The sequence below is a fragment of the Ascaphus truei genome, chromosome 1 (assembly GCF_040206685.1).
Source record: "Ascaphus truei isolate aAscTru1 chromosome 1, aAscTru1.hap1, whole genome shotgun sequence".
Lineage (NCBI taxonomy): Eukaryota > Metazoa > Chordata > Amphibia > Anura > Ascaphidae > Ascaphus > Ascaphus truei.
In genome coordinates this window covers 256,640,269-256,653,944 of record NC_134483.1, presented here as the reverse complement: position 1 = coordinate 256,653,944, position 13,676 = coordinate 256,640,269, and the positions used below count along the sequence as shown (strand labels likewise).

At 40.5% G+C, this 13,676-nt stretch overlaps 1 long non-coding RNA gene across 1 annotated transcript; it reads left to right on the top strand.

Moving 5' to 3' along the window:
• Positions 1-3,927: 3,927 nt before the first annotated feature.
• On the top strand, positions 3,928-10,487 carry LOC142496625 (uncharacterized). Its single transcript, XR_012802072.1, has 2 exons — positions 3,928-4,638; positions 9,732-10,487. It is a non-coding gene; the product is annotated as an uncharacterized LOC142496625 (long non-coding RNA).
• The last annotated feature ends 3,189 nt before the right edge of the window (positions 10,488-13,676 follow it).

Sequence of the window (13,676 nt, the reverse complement as noted above, 5' to 3'; positions counted from 1 at the left end):
GATATAAGTTTTCACCAATACATTTTCTCTCCTGTGCCATTCAGCACATACCTCACCATTGCTGGGATGACTGGAATATACTGTGTGTTCTCCCATCTATTTTATCGGCAGATGGGAGACTTGCCTATTTGTACCTGTTTCACTGAAGTCATTACTGTGTACTAATATAGGTGTTTCACGCTTATTTAGACAGAGTTGCACTATTATTGTGTGTTTTGTTTTTCATGTCAATACTGGTGATCTGCGCGCTCCTTGACTCCTCCACATCATAACACTCTAAGGATCAACAAGGAAGATCCAGCGAAGGTTGAGCTGCATTCTGTCACCATTTGTATTTATCCCTTTCAATTGCACCAATTACTGTGGTTTTTATATTGTTTATCCGAGACACCCATAGGAGCGCCTGATGAATTTCTGTTTCAATAATAAAGGTAGTATGCCCGGCTGGGTGCCCCTGAGCCATAAGGGGGAATTGTGAATGTCAGCTCTTCAACCCAATCATGGCATGTAACTGCATTTGTAATGAAGATGTATGTGTATTTTTACTGTTCCAGGCATGCCAACCAGCGGGGTGTGCAGGGCGGGAGTTTCAGGGGTGATTTTACAATAAAATGTTGTCAGGGTGTGTTTGGGTAGAAGGGGGCCAGTGTTGAGGGTTACCCCTCAGATTCCTGAGGACATGAGGAACACAGACCACCGGACAAAATCCTCCCTAGAAAGCAGTTTGCAGCTCACCGCCAAAACTCCCTGCTTCAGCACAGATCAAAATAGTAAGACCGGGCAGGGGAATCAATCACATTCACAGTACCCCAGTATATGCCAACAAACCCCAGGACCCAGGTTTGGGTTCAGTGTATCTCCCACCAGGTATAAGGTGGCGAGAGTTATATGTTTTTTAAGTTCAAGTAATGTTCAGTAGGGTAAAAATCCATTTGCATGGGAGACAGAGTGGCTACTCTGCCCTCTAAGCTTCAAAGGCAATCCAGGATATAGAAGTGTTAAACCAGTTGTTAGCTTGCTTGGTAGGGGAAGAGAACTTCAATAAGCCATCCTGGCAAAATGTCACCCTGCCCAGACTGAGTGGAACCAGGTAAGAGGGGCAGGGTGTCAAATGCTAAGCGGCAAAGGGGCAGCAGTGAGCAGGGCAGAATGAGAAGCCCCCTCTGCCAGGTTTGCAAAGTATTGGCAACTCCGTGATAGGGGGACGGAAATATTCCCCCACAGAGATAAGCTGCACTACTTAAGTATAGCAATGTTAACCCTATAAGAACCCATGCAGCCCATCAGGAATGAGAGTCATCATGCTGTAACAGATTCACCTAAGATTCATCATGCTGTAAGAGATTTGTAACATCATAACAAAGATTCAGCTAAGCTTCAAGTGTTCGTAAGAACGAAGGTTCCAAGATCCAGTACTACAAGAACAGAACGAAAGAAGCAGCACCGAAGTAGTAAAAGTGCAGTGGCAAGTTGCGCTGCTTACCGAGGACTGTTTCAGGCTCTTTTCGCAAGCTACTCCCGCTCCTGGGAAATTTCTCCTAGAGATTTTGTTTAGCAACATTTAGTTTTGGAAACAAGATATTTCGTTTTACCCCATTCCAGTACATGTATTTTCATTGTAATTTTAAACCAAGCTGTGTACTGTAGTGCCAACGGTTATTCTAACACAAACCAGTGGCAATTGCCAAAAAGACCCAGGTACATGCTGGGTACATGCTGGGTCGTTTTTAAGGAAAGTTTAAGGCATTTCTGCATTGAGTAAAGGCCCATCAGATTAATAGCGAGGGTCCCTGGCAGTCCCATTCAAACTGAATGGGACTGCCAGGGACCCCTGCTGTGTTAATCCGATGGGTCATTAGTCAATGCAGAAATGCCTTAAACTTGCCTTAAACTAGCCAGGTTACACCCAGCATGTACCCAGCATGTAACTGGGCTAGTTTTAGGCAAGCCTTAGAATACTTGTTGTCTCGTCTGTATGTTCCTCCTGTAAATAAATCTAAATGTATTTTATCTCTTGCTTTGCTCAATCAAAGGATCTGGGTATTTTGGTGTTAAAAGTTCTGGTCTATCGTGACAGTCCCTTTTCTTCTTCCACTTTAATTTCATAATTTCTTACATACCCGACTCAAAAAATTGTGAAGGTAGGCGCCCTCTCTTTCATATTTTGAGTAGAAGACAAGGTCGAAGATCGAGAGGAAACCATGCTCATTCCATCATGTATTATCTCCGCCAATACATTCGACTCGTTGGAAGACATCATAAAGGGCCAGTCCCAGGTTCTGGAGGGTCTCCAAGTTCCAGAGGGACATCTCTTTACCGCACCTGCATATCGTAGAAAGGTACTAGAATGGGGTCACTCTTCTAAAAGTTCTGGACACCCGGGTACCAAGAGAATCATCGATCTCCTGGAACGGAGCTTTTGGTGGCAAGGCATGCGTAAAGACATACAATGATTTGTCTCCGCATGTCCCACCTGTGGCCAGAACAAAACTCCCCATAACAGGCCTCCTGGTTTGCTGCAACCAGTCCCTATCCCGGATCGCCCATGGACTCTCCTCTCCATGGATTTCATCGTGGAACTATCTGTGTCCAAATGTAGGAACATCATTCTGGTGGTAGTCGATCAATTTTCGAAACAGGCCCACTTCATACCTCTCAAAGAGCTACCTAATGCCCTTAAACTTTCCGAAGCCTATATTAAAGAGGTGTTCCGCCTTTATGGGGTTCCCCAGGTGATTGTGTCTGATTGAGGCTCCCAATTTATCTCGAAGTTTTGGCGGGCCTTCTGCAAGCAACTAGGGATCTCTCTGCACATTTCTTCTTGCTATCATCCTCAGACTAATGGTCAGACGGAGTGAACTAATCAATCACTGAAACAATTCATCCGTTGCTTCATCTCGGACACCCAGGACAACTGGACGGATCTTTTATCCTGCCTTGTTCTCTCAATAATCTTCGCAACAAGTCAACCCAAGACTCACCGTTCTTTACCAACTTCGGCTTTCATCCCTCAGCTCTTCCTACTGCAGGACCAAGGTCCGGGGTACCAGCAGCAAATAACCAGATTCTGCATCTCCAAGATTCCTGGTCTAAGATTCAGGAGAATCTATGTAAGGCAGTCTCTATGCAGAAAAAATAGGCTGACAGACATAGTCGCGAGACTCCTATTTACAACGCGGGACAAAAGGTATGGTTGTCCACAAAAAACATCTGATTGAAGGTTCCACCAGCTAAATTGGCACCGAGGTACATTGGCCCTTTTCCCATTATTGAGCAAGTCAATCCAGTGGCCTACCGGATACGGTTGCCAGCTTCTATGAAGATTCCATCTGTGTTCCATACGTCACTGCTCAAACCCTTCATAAAGGAACCTCAGTCCCAAGCTTCGGTCTCCTTGCCTGAACCCCTCTTGGTTGAGGGACAACAGGAATTTTAAGTACAAACCGTCTTGGACTCCAGACTCACCTGTGGCAAAATCCAGTACCTGGTTCATTGGAGGGGCTTCAGCACCGAAGAGTGTTATTGGGTCCCTAAGGACCAACTTCACGCCCCTAGGCTTGTTCGGGCCTTTTATCTAAGGTTTCCCTCCAAACCGTCCCTGTCATGACCGAAGGTTGCCCCTGAAGGGGGGGGGGGGTGGGGCAGTAAGCAAATTTGTGATTTAAGCATTCCAGCGCTGGATCTATAGCTGATTATATACGTAATACAATTGTATAAAAAGAGGCACAGTGCTAAGGGCTAGTGACGTACAATTAATAACAGTGATTCTAAATGAAATATAAAGTCCTAAGAGACAAATATTCCCTGAAAGTTAAGACTAATGGGTTGTAGCCCATTCGTCAAAACCTCATTAGGATAGTCCCTGGACTAGTATTGGTACATGAGATACACTTAGTAATACAGTATATAGCTATGTACTGACGAAGTTGAGACATTAGGGGGTCTGGCATAACAACATAACAGCATTTAGGATGAAGCCATTTTGTGTGAATATTGCAATCCGCCATTTTGTCTTGTCTTTGTGAGTCTAATTTCTGTGTTTCATTTCTGTATAAACAAATGTGTGAAGCAGAGAAAGGAATGTTTTCGCTCTTATTGACTCTTCCTCATCCAATCAGCTTCAAATTGAAAGTGTAAACAGGCTAAAAGTTATGAGAACCCATGAGATAAGTTTAGATTCTTGCAGTAGAATTTATTCTCATAACATATTGCTAGGCGACAGAATAGGCACATCCCATTTAACCCCAGAATGGTTTCTAGCTGACAGGTAGTTATACAATATTGTTATGTATTACAAAATGACATCAACTTTAATATTGTTATGTATTACAAAATGAGGTAATGTTTAGTGACGTGCAAGCCCCCCCATAAAGGGGTGGAGCTTTAGGATTTAGGGTATAAATATATGGCATATCGTGTTATTATTTAGAGAGCTTTTGTTTTGAAGCTGTCTCCGTTGTGCACTTGACTTGAATAAATTCACGTGTTATTCTGTTTCAAAATAACCTCACACTGTGTTTTTTATTTACGCTTTCCACAGATGGCGCATTCCGAAGTAGGGACTCAATATCATCGGAATCGAGCACCCGGATTAATCACTCCTCCATCACTCAAATCTGAGCTCACATATGAATCAAGGTAAGGCTACCTGCATTTTTTAGACAAACAGCCTGATTAAATTGTTTTGAGTGGTGCGTGGAGCTGATTTTTGAACGGTGTCTTATCTGATGTGACGAGTAAGAATCCCTAGCAGTTTCACGTGAATTTATTATTCTCTGTTCCTGTATTCATTTTAAAGTGTAAGAGTTGTTAAGAGTTGTTAGGGGCTAAGGTAAGAGTCCCGTTAAAGGTTTTGGTGTTTTGGTGATGAAAGTGAGTGTTTTTGTGCTTAAAGGGATTGTTTTCAGACCGTCCTGGGTTGTGATAAATATTTTTGTTGTCGGAGCAGGACGGGTCCCTGATTGTACATTTGCTCTGTTTTGTCATTTACATACCAAGTGAGTTCATGGATATCTGGTTAGAAGGTCTTATCTGTATCCATGTTATAAAAGTATAAGGTTTATCAGGACTGGGTTGGACCCGCTGAAGTGATTCAAGTTTTTCTTTGGTATAGTTATGGTGAGAAAATGTGATTGGGGAACAGTCTCGTGACAGGTCCTTATCTGCATATTTACACTATTCAGAACAATAACATGCCAAAAGAGTTGTATGTAATCAGCTTGCGTTGATTATTGTAACGCTAAATTGTACAGGTCAATTAACAGTTGATTGCTGTAGCCGAAGTATTGTACAGGTCAATTAAATTTGATTTCTGTAACCGAAGAAGTATTGTACAGGTCAATTAAATTTGATTTCTGTAACAGGGGAATAATGGGAAACCAAAAATTCTCAAAGGATTGTGTGTCTGCAGACGAAAATAATAAAGAATGAATACAGAGAACGAAAAGAGACAATATAAATATTTTGTTGGCCAGTGAATGGCACTGTTTTTGTTTGTACTATTATCAACTAATTGCGCAGATGTTTAAATGAAAGAGGGGTCTTTTTCTGTGGGATTGATAGGCTCAGGGAGCGCCGTCTCATGTGTTTTTGAATCCCACAGGGAAACATACCTTACGTTAATATGGGTCAAAAGAATTATGTTGAGGGACAGAAGGATCCCGCTGTATTAATTTTTACTATTGCCAGGACAGAAGTTAATATAATAACAAGTGAAAAAGAAAGTGAATAGGAAAGAAATAGCAAGTGAATTTGCCGATAGATAATTAAGGCATATGTGGTGTTGAGGAAGTAGAGGGTTATTTTTATGAAAAGTTTATATGCAAAAATTGGGATAAAATTAGAGACTGTGTGTATATTGTTTGGAAGGGACATAAAGTGTTATAAGTGTAAAAAGGTAGGACATGTTGCCAGTAATTGCAGAGCAGCCCTAAGAGAGAGAGTAGAAGAAAAAGAATAGAATTGAAAAGATTTGTTCGTACTGGCCACACGAATAGGTCTTTTGAACCAGAAAATATTCTTTTTCCTTCTGTTCTAATGGCAACTAGAAAGAGAATAAAAGCAGGTTATTTATATGAGAAGCTGTGTAGGAGAGAAGTTTGTGTCTATGTTCTTTGGGTGTCTGTATTGTGTGTGTTCTGTATTGTGTGTAACCAGTAAAAACACTTGGAATATTTTGTGTTTAAAAATATGGGTAAAAGCTCATAAGCATTGTTTCAAGTATATATTGTATTGTATGTTTTCATGTATAGAACGCCATTAATAGGCTCAGCGCTTCACAGGAGTAGTGCATGTCGTAATCATATAGTTATCAAATGGTAAAGGTAAGAGGTCATAGAATAAGTGATCCAGACATAAAAGTAAAAGTTGAGCAAAGAGAAGTCACTGCTCTGAGGAGCTTACAATCTACTTGGTAGGTAGGGAGAGCATATAGAAACAGTAGGACTTGATTAGAAGCCAGGAGAGGAATTTCAGGAGGGGAAACGCAGAATCAGAGTTTAAAGAGTAGAGTGATTCTCGCAGCAGCGTTTGGGATAGATAGTAGGGAAGACAGGTGAAAGTCAGGAAGCTGGGATAGCAGGGGATTACAGTAATCAAGAGGGGAGATAATAAGGGTCTGAATCAGAGTTTTTAATAGTTGAGCAACAGAGGAACAGGTGTATCTTTGTGATATTGTGGAAGAAAAAGCGACAGTTATAGAAATGTTTTGAATGAAAGAGGAGAATATGAGAGAGGAGTTGGGAGTGACCCCTAAGCAGCGTGCTTGAGCTACTGGATGGAAGATTCAAGAGTAATGTGGAAGGAGATAATAGGGTCAGGTTTGGGAGGAAGTATGAGGAACTCTGTTTTTGCCATGTTTAATTTAAGGCGAAAGAGGATCTTCCAGGATGAGATAACAGAGAGACATTCAGAAACGTAGGTTTGTATGGCAGGTGTAAGGTCAGGGGTTGAAAAGTAAATGAGGGTGTTGTCAGCATAGTGGTGATATTTAAACCTAAGAGATGTTATTAGGTCACCTAGAGAGAGTGTGTACAGAGAAAAGAGAAGAGTGTAGTCCACAGAGGCAAATGCTTCAGAGAGGTGGAGTAATAGGAGCAGAGGGTAATGACCTCTGTCTTGGGCAGCATATAGGTCATGAGTTATTTTAGTGAGAATTGTCTCCGTGGAGGGAGCAGTGCAGAAGTCAGATTGTAGAGGGTTAAGGAGAGAATGGGTGTGAGAAAATGGAGCAAACAGGAGAATGCAAGACAAGTTCAGTAGTTAGAAAGAGAGGTACACTGGCGACACACTTTATTCGAGCTTGGCTAGTCCCACGAATTCGGGTATACCCGGGTGTATTGAGGTTTGTGACTGTTTTCTGCCCGAGTGCATTGAGTTATTTTCCAAGCAGGGATTGAAGCATTTTATTCCCACTGGCTGCAATACTGCACAGTATATATATATATACTGCATTACAATTCATGAATTTATGCCATCTGGTAGACACGCGAAGCATTGCAGCCTATTAAATCCTAATCATTATCATTTAACAGATCAGCCGCCCATCAGCCAGGCATGAACCCAGGCTGGGAAGGCAAACGCAACGGGGCTTGTCAGAGGTGAGGAGCGGCGCATTCCAGGTATCTGCCAGGTACATACCGGGTATTTGCTCGAATAAAGTGTGTCGGTGCAGTAGGGTCAAGCTTGCTATTTTTGAGTCATGGTATAACTATTACATGTTTGAAGGAGAATGGAAATGTAGCAGATTAGAGGGAGAAGAGGAGATCAACAGTGATGGTGACACTCTTTTGAGACAGTGGAAAAAGAGTCAAGGAAAGCAGGCAGAGAGTTGGAAGCAAAGTAGGATAGGAGGAAAAAGAGGGAATGTTCTGGTGTATGGATTCAACCTCTTTCTTAAAAATAGTCAGCAAAAGTCCTGAGGTGAGATGAAGGAAGAATTTGTGTGGGGTAGACTTATGAGTGTTGATTAATGGAAAGAAATAGGTTTGTGTAGCTTGAGAAAGGACAGAATTGCAACAGGATAGCATAAATTTGTAGTGAATTAAATCAGTGAAACTATGAAAGTTCATACAGAAGGCATTAAAGAGAACTGAGTGGAGGGAGATAGCATGAGCGTGTGGCGTTATTTGTGTGTTAAGAAGTTATATGAACCTCAGCTATATAAAGGCCCGTTGGTTAATTTTTGAAAGGTCATAAAAAATGTAGTTCTTAGGGCTCTGGATAAAGCTCCATGTATTTAAACTTTAAGCAAAAGTTCCAATCCAATAATAATTATTTTTAGGAGGAAGCGGTGGTGTGTCATTATCTTATCTTTTCAGGGTCAATTGGCGAAACGCCCAGAAACAAAATGGCTCTTTGCCCGGAAACAAGTCTTATAGAAAATATTTTTTCTTTAGTCAGATGAATATGCAGAGTGTCTTTAAAATGATAAAGCTGACCGTGTGCTCAGCACTGTGCAAAGAGATTATATAAAGCAAGACATTAGTGTGAAGTCTTATACAAAATCATTTGTCTATTAACTGAATATGTGATATATTTTATAATTTTTAACCATTTATTTTTCCATTGGTGTTCTATTTTATTATAAGAAGTAGTTATTGTTAAAATATTTTTAGAATGTTTTGCCAAAGTGGTGCATTTGGAGTCACCTCTCGTTTTTGGATATGTTCTAGGTATAGAGTTAAAGGACAGGTGATATATAGTGGCAAATACAGTTACATAAGTGAGCAGAGTATATATTATATGCAAGGCATTTCACATTTTAGCAGAATAGTTACAATGGAGTGTTTGGGGTGGAGGCCTGACTGGAATTGGCTAGGGGTATTTGTCTTAGTATAGTAATTGTTTAATTGGGAGTGAACACATTTTTGTCCATGACTTTGGATAGTAGTGTATTGCAATGTATGACTTTATATATATATAGCGTCAAAAATGTTCTCAGCACTTCATAAAGAATACAGTAGAGGGAATTATGATAGAATAGTAAGTGCAGCAAAATCAGACAATAGGAAAGGAAATCCCTGCCCTTAAGAGCTTACAATCTAAGGTTTAAGGGAAATTTACAGAGATAGCAGGTGAGGGAATAAGTGCTGTAGATGGCAGTGCTTGGCCACAATGGGTGTGGTAGGAGTGACTGTGTGTGAAATAATAGCCATGAGTGCAGGCTATTGGGATGTTTAATTTGTGGGGCAAGTTTTAAGGTTAGTTAGTATTTTATGAAAAGGTTGATACCATTTGCATCGGAGGAGATGATAGTGAGGCATGAATGAGAGCAAGTGTGTATTGGGAGAAGAGATATTGGTCTGTAGTTTGAGACAGTGTTTTTGTCCCCACTTTTGAAGATTGGGACAGCTCTGGTAGTTTTCCAGGTTTTAGGGATATGGCCTGTAGACAGGATAGAGTTGATTATGGAAGCAATTGGTTTGACAATGACTGAGGCCCAAAGCCTTAGGAACTTAGATTGTAGTACAGTAAAGTCCACATTAGCTGCTTAGTTTTAAATATGAGGAGCATTAATCGGAGATACCTCTGTCTATATGTGGATGCTAAGACAGGAGTAAACACATTGATACAAGAATTTAGTCCTAGGTATAAATTATCTCCCTATGAGACACTTATGGGATGACTTATGACTATCAGTAGTTCAAAGGAACAAATTAAGGACCATCTATTGGTAATAAAACAATTAATAAGTATTGTATGCCACTAATATATTTTTTGAGTCTCTCTAGGCATAAGGTATGATAAAAGTGCACCTACACGAGACGGAGTTAAAGGTCAAGTAGTTCCTAAACAAGCATGCTCTTCATCCCAGATGAAAGGGCCCGTACTAACCACCAATACAGCAATTAAAGTGGCAGAGTTCTTTCCCTGGACCCAAAGTACAGTAAAGCTCATTCCAGCTCCACCAAAGACCAAAGGCATCTAAAGCACAGCCGCATCAAGTTAACGTTTTGACGAGACATAAACTTTGACCGTTAACCAACGAGGAAAATAAGATACCAGGCAGAGGCCTGGTCTTATCAGGAACATTTCATTTTTTCAAAGACTCAAAACATTCTATTTTTTAGAGACTCAATATTCCTGATTTCTATCAGAACATTTCATTTTTCAGAGACTCAATATTTTTATTTTTTAGAGTGTGTTTAAGTTAGAAATTTAAGGTGTATGTAGAAATGAGCCTTGATGGGAGGATTGGTTTCCTGGAAGTGAGGCTTGTGAAAACTCTTGTATGTGTTTTGGCAGTACTCATCACTCTCTATGTATGTGTCATATGCAGCAAAACTTTGATCCAGAAGTGTGTTGCACCTCCAACGAGAGGAGGGGGTCACCCAGGGGGTGTGTCAGCCACAAGGATAGGATCATAAGTCAGCCATGTTGACCATCGCAGACATTGTCTGTTCTGATATTCAGAGTGAATGATGTATACAATGCGTGCAGGGGTGAGGATCATGCATTTCGCTTCCACAGATACCAAACCCCTTCAATTCTCAGTAATAGCTGAAAGTATATGATGATAGAGATAGATGCAATTTCCTTTATCTAGCAACTGCATATCCAAAGAAAGGTTGCTTGCATAAAATAAGGTTTTTAGTATTATGTGTATAATTTCTGTATTTTCCCATTTTTTAAGGGAACCTCTTTAAAGGGTGTATCACACACTAGGAACAAGAATCAATTTATGGGTCAAGTGTCTCCACCAACCAATGAAACCTGTGTAAAAATGTATGTTCAGTCAGATAACAATTTACAGGAAGGATGTGGCCTTAATTTTGCAGTTTTTAATTTCATCATTAAACCAAGAACAGGTTCAGATCAGGCTTATGGCCTTACAAAACAGAATGGCTTTAGATTACATTTTAGCATCAAAAGGAGGTGTATGTGCCCTAATTAAAGAACAATGTTGTGTTTTCATCCAAGATCAGAGTGGCTAGGTACAACATGAGTTAGATAAGATAGGAGAAATTCAAGAAAGACTTAGGAAGGAAGGTGACACAGACTGGGACCCTTTGGGGCTGACTGGATTGGTGGGATCACTAGGAGCGAAATTTTTGAATGTGTATGATTGTGATACTCGTTGTCTTCTATGTTTGTGTTACGTTTGTCAAAGGCATGATCCACAAATATGCAACCCCCTCTGCAGACATGATGCCATTGTTTGCAGAACCAATCTACAGCAGTCCCTTGAAGAAAGAAGATGCCAACAACAATGTTCTAACTCCGGAAAAGAATTTGGCTATAACGCCATACTACGAGACTATGACTACATTTGGCAGGCACCCTCGTGCACTGTCCTATACCCTCAAGCAGCATTATGAAATGATGGAGCACCCTTGTGCCTCCCAACGTGTTTCTGGACTAAAATCATACCAATAATTCTCAAAAAGCAATGTTTTAAAGAATCAGAGGAGGGACTGACGAAGTTGAGACATTAGGGGGTCTGGCATAACAACATAACAGCATTTAGGATGAAGCCATTTTGTGTGAATATTGCAATCCGCCATTTTGTCTTGTCTTTGTGAGTCTAATTTCTGTGTTTCATTTCTGTATAAACAAATGTGTGAAGCAGAGAAAGGAATGTTTTCGCTCTTATTGACTCTTCCTCATCCAATCAGCTTCAAATTGAAAGTGTAAACAGGCTAAAAGTTATGAGAACCCATGAGATAAGTTTAGATTCTTGCAGTAGAATTTATTCTCATAACATATTGCTAGGCGACAGAATAGGCACATCCCATTTAACCCCAGAATGGTTTCTAGCTGACAGGTAGTTATACAATATTGTTATGTATTACAAAATGACATCAACTTTAATATTGTTATGTATTACAAAATGAGGTAATGTTTAGTGACGTGCAAGCCCCCCCATAAAGGGGTGGAGCTTTAGGATTTAGGGTATAAATATATGGCATATCGTGTTATTATTTAGAGAGCTTTTGTTTTGAAGCTGTCTCCGTTGTGCACTTGACTTGAATAAATTCACGTGTTATTCTGTTTCAAAATAACCTCACACTGTGTTTTTTATTTACGCTTTCCACAGTACTCACATAATGTTGTACCCCCTGTCCTGTTCCCCTGTCCTGTGTCTATGTGTGCAGCCAAGTGGGCAAAAATAGATTTTTGGGGGCGCAAAGCCAATAGAGTGGGTTACAAAAATGGAATAAGTAAAATTGAATACTTTATTGGTCCATGGTTAAAAAAACAGAGGTAAACACCCTTGTAACAGGGGACTTATCCCTGTTCACAAAGGTGCCTCTAATCCAGCAGTGTGGTGGTTAACTGCTGGTAGCAAATTAACTAGCACCACCTGCCTGATTACAGGTAGTAGAAAAAGCCTGCCTTTGAGACAGGAAGTGACTCCTCCCTAGCTCTGACTGAGAGCTGACCTTTGGAGAGACAGAGCAGAGGTTCTTGAGTCCCAGGAGAGACTGACCAAAAGAAACCCAGATCTCTGGAGCTGAGCGGTCTTGAGCTCTGCACAGCAGAGCTGAATTCAAGACACAGGGAAAACTACTGCACCTGAAGCTGAACCAGGAAGTGAGATTTTCCCTCCAAGAAACAGATAAGACTTTTATTCTTAAGAGACTGCTTATATCTGCTTATGTTCATGCTATATGTTTTGGGGCTGCGAGAACTGCTTGACTAAGGGAGATGTGGACTAATTGCATAGGATTTCACTAGAAATACTCCCAAGTGAACGGAAGCTTTGTTCCCCTCCCTGTGTTTGGATAATTTCCTGATGAAAAGGAACAGGCACAATAAAGCCTATTATAATTTCACATTATAAAGCCTCCTAATTGTGTACCTCTGTAGTTAAAAAGGACCGGAGAGTTTTTTGTGAAATTTTTTGTTATGCTTTTTTGCCTACAAACAAGTCTGAGAAACTTAGAGTAAACAAACAAACAAAAAAAAAACCTCATGCAGCAGAGATCAGAATTAAAGGGACACACCACTGCACTGAAACTTACACTGCATTGAAACTTACAAAAACACAGATGGACTCTTTACCCCAATCCCAAGAGGAGAGAGACTGCTGAAGCAGCTAAAACTTTATTTGCCTATCACAAAGCGTAATATGGTCATTGAAATAGGGGTATTTGCCTTTCAGCCATAGTCAGGGTTCAAGAAGTGAGTCAGCCCTTGGAAAGGGATAGGTGTTTGTTGTTTTCAAAAGTTTCGCTGAAGCAGTGAATACAGATGGTGACCCACGAGTGGTACTGATTTTGCAAATAAAGGTTGCCACACCACATAGGGCTACCAGCTGTGAAGGGAGTATATGCAGAAAAGTGTGAAAATTGATACAAGACTGTGCTGAAGCAAGGGAATTTTTAGCAAACAAATGCTGAGTGTAAAATTGCCCTATAAAGAAAAAGGGTTTTCAAAGCCAATTGCTGAGTGTTGAGTCCACTGCAAAGAATGTTTTTTTTTCTGCAAGTAAAAAAGTATGCCTTTTATCTTGGGAGCAAAACAGACACCCAAAGTGGGAAATGTGAATGCCATAATACCCAAAGATGAGACTGAAAATTACTGAACTCAGGCAAAAAAACAAATTCTGTTGCTGAAGCGGAGGGATTCACCTAGCAAATAAATGGTGTATAGCAATTAGACTTTTTTACCTAGCAACTGCACAATCTTGTATACCTGATAAAAGAAAATGCATGCACAGGACTGCTGATATT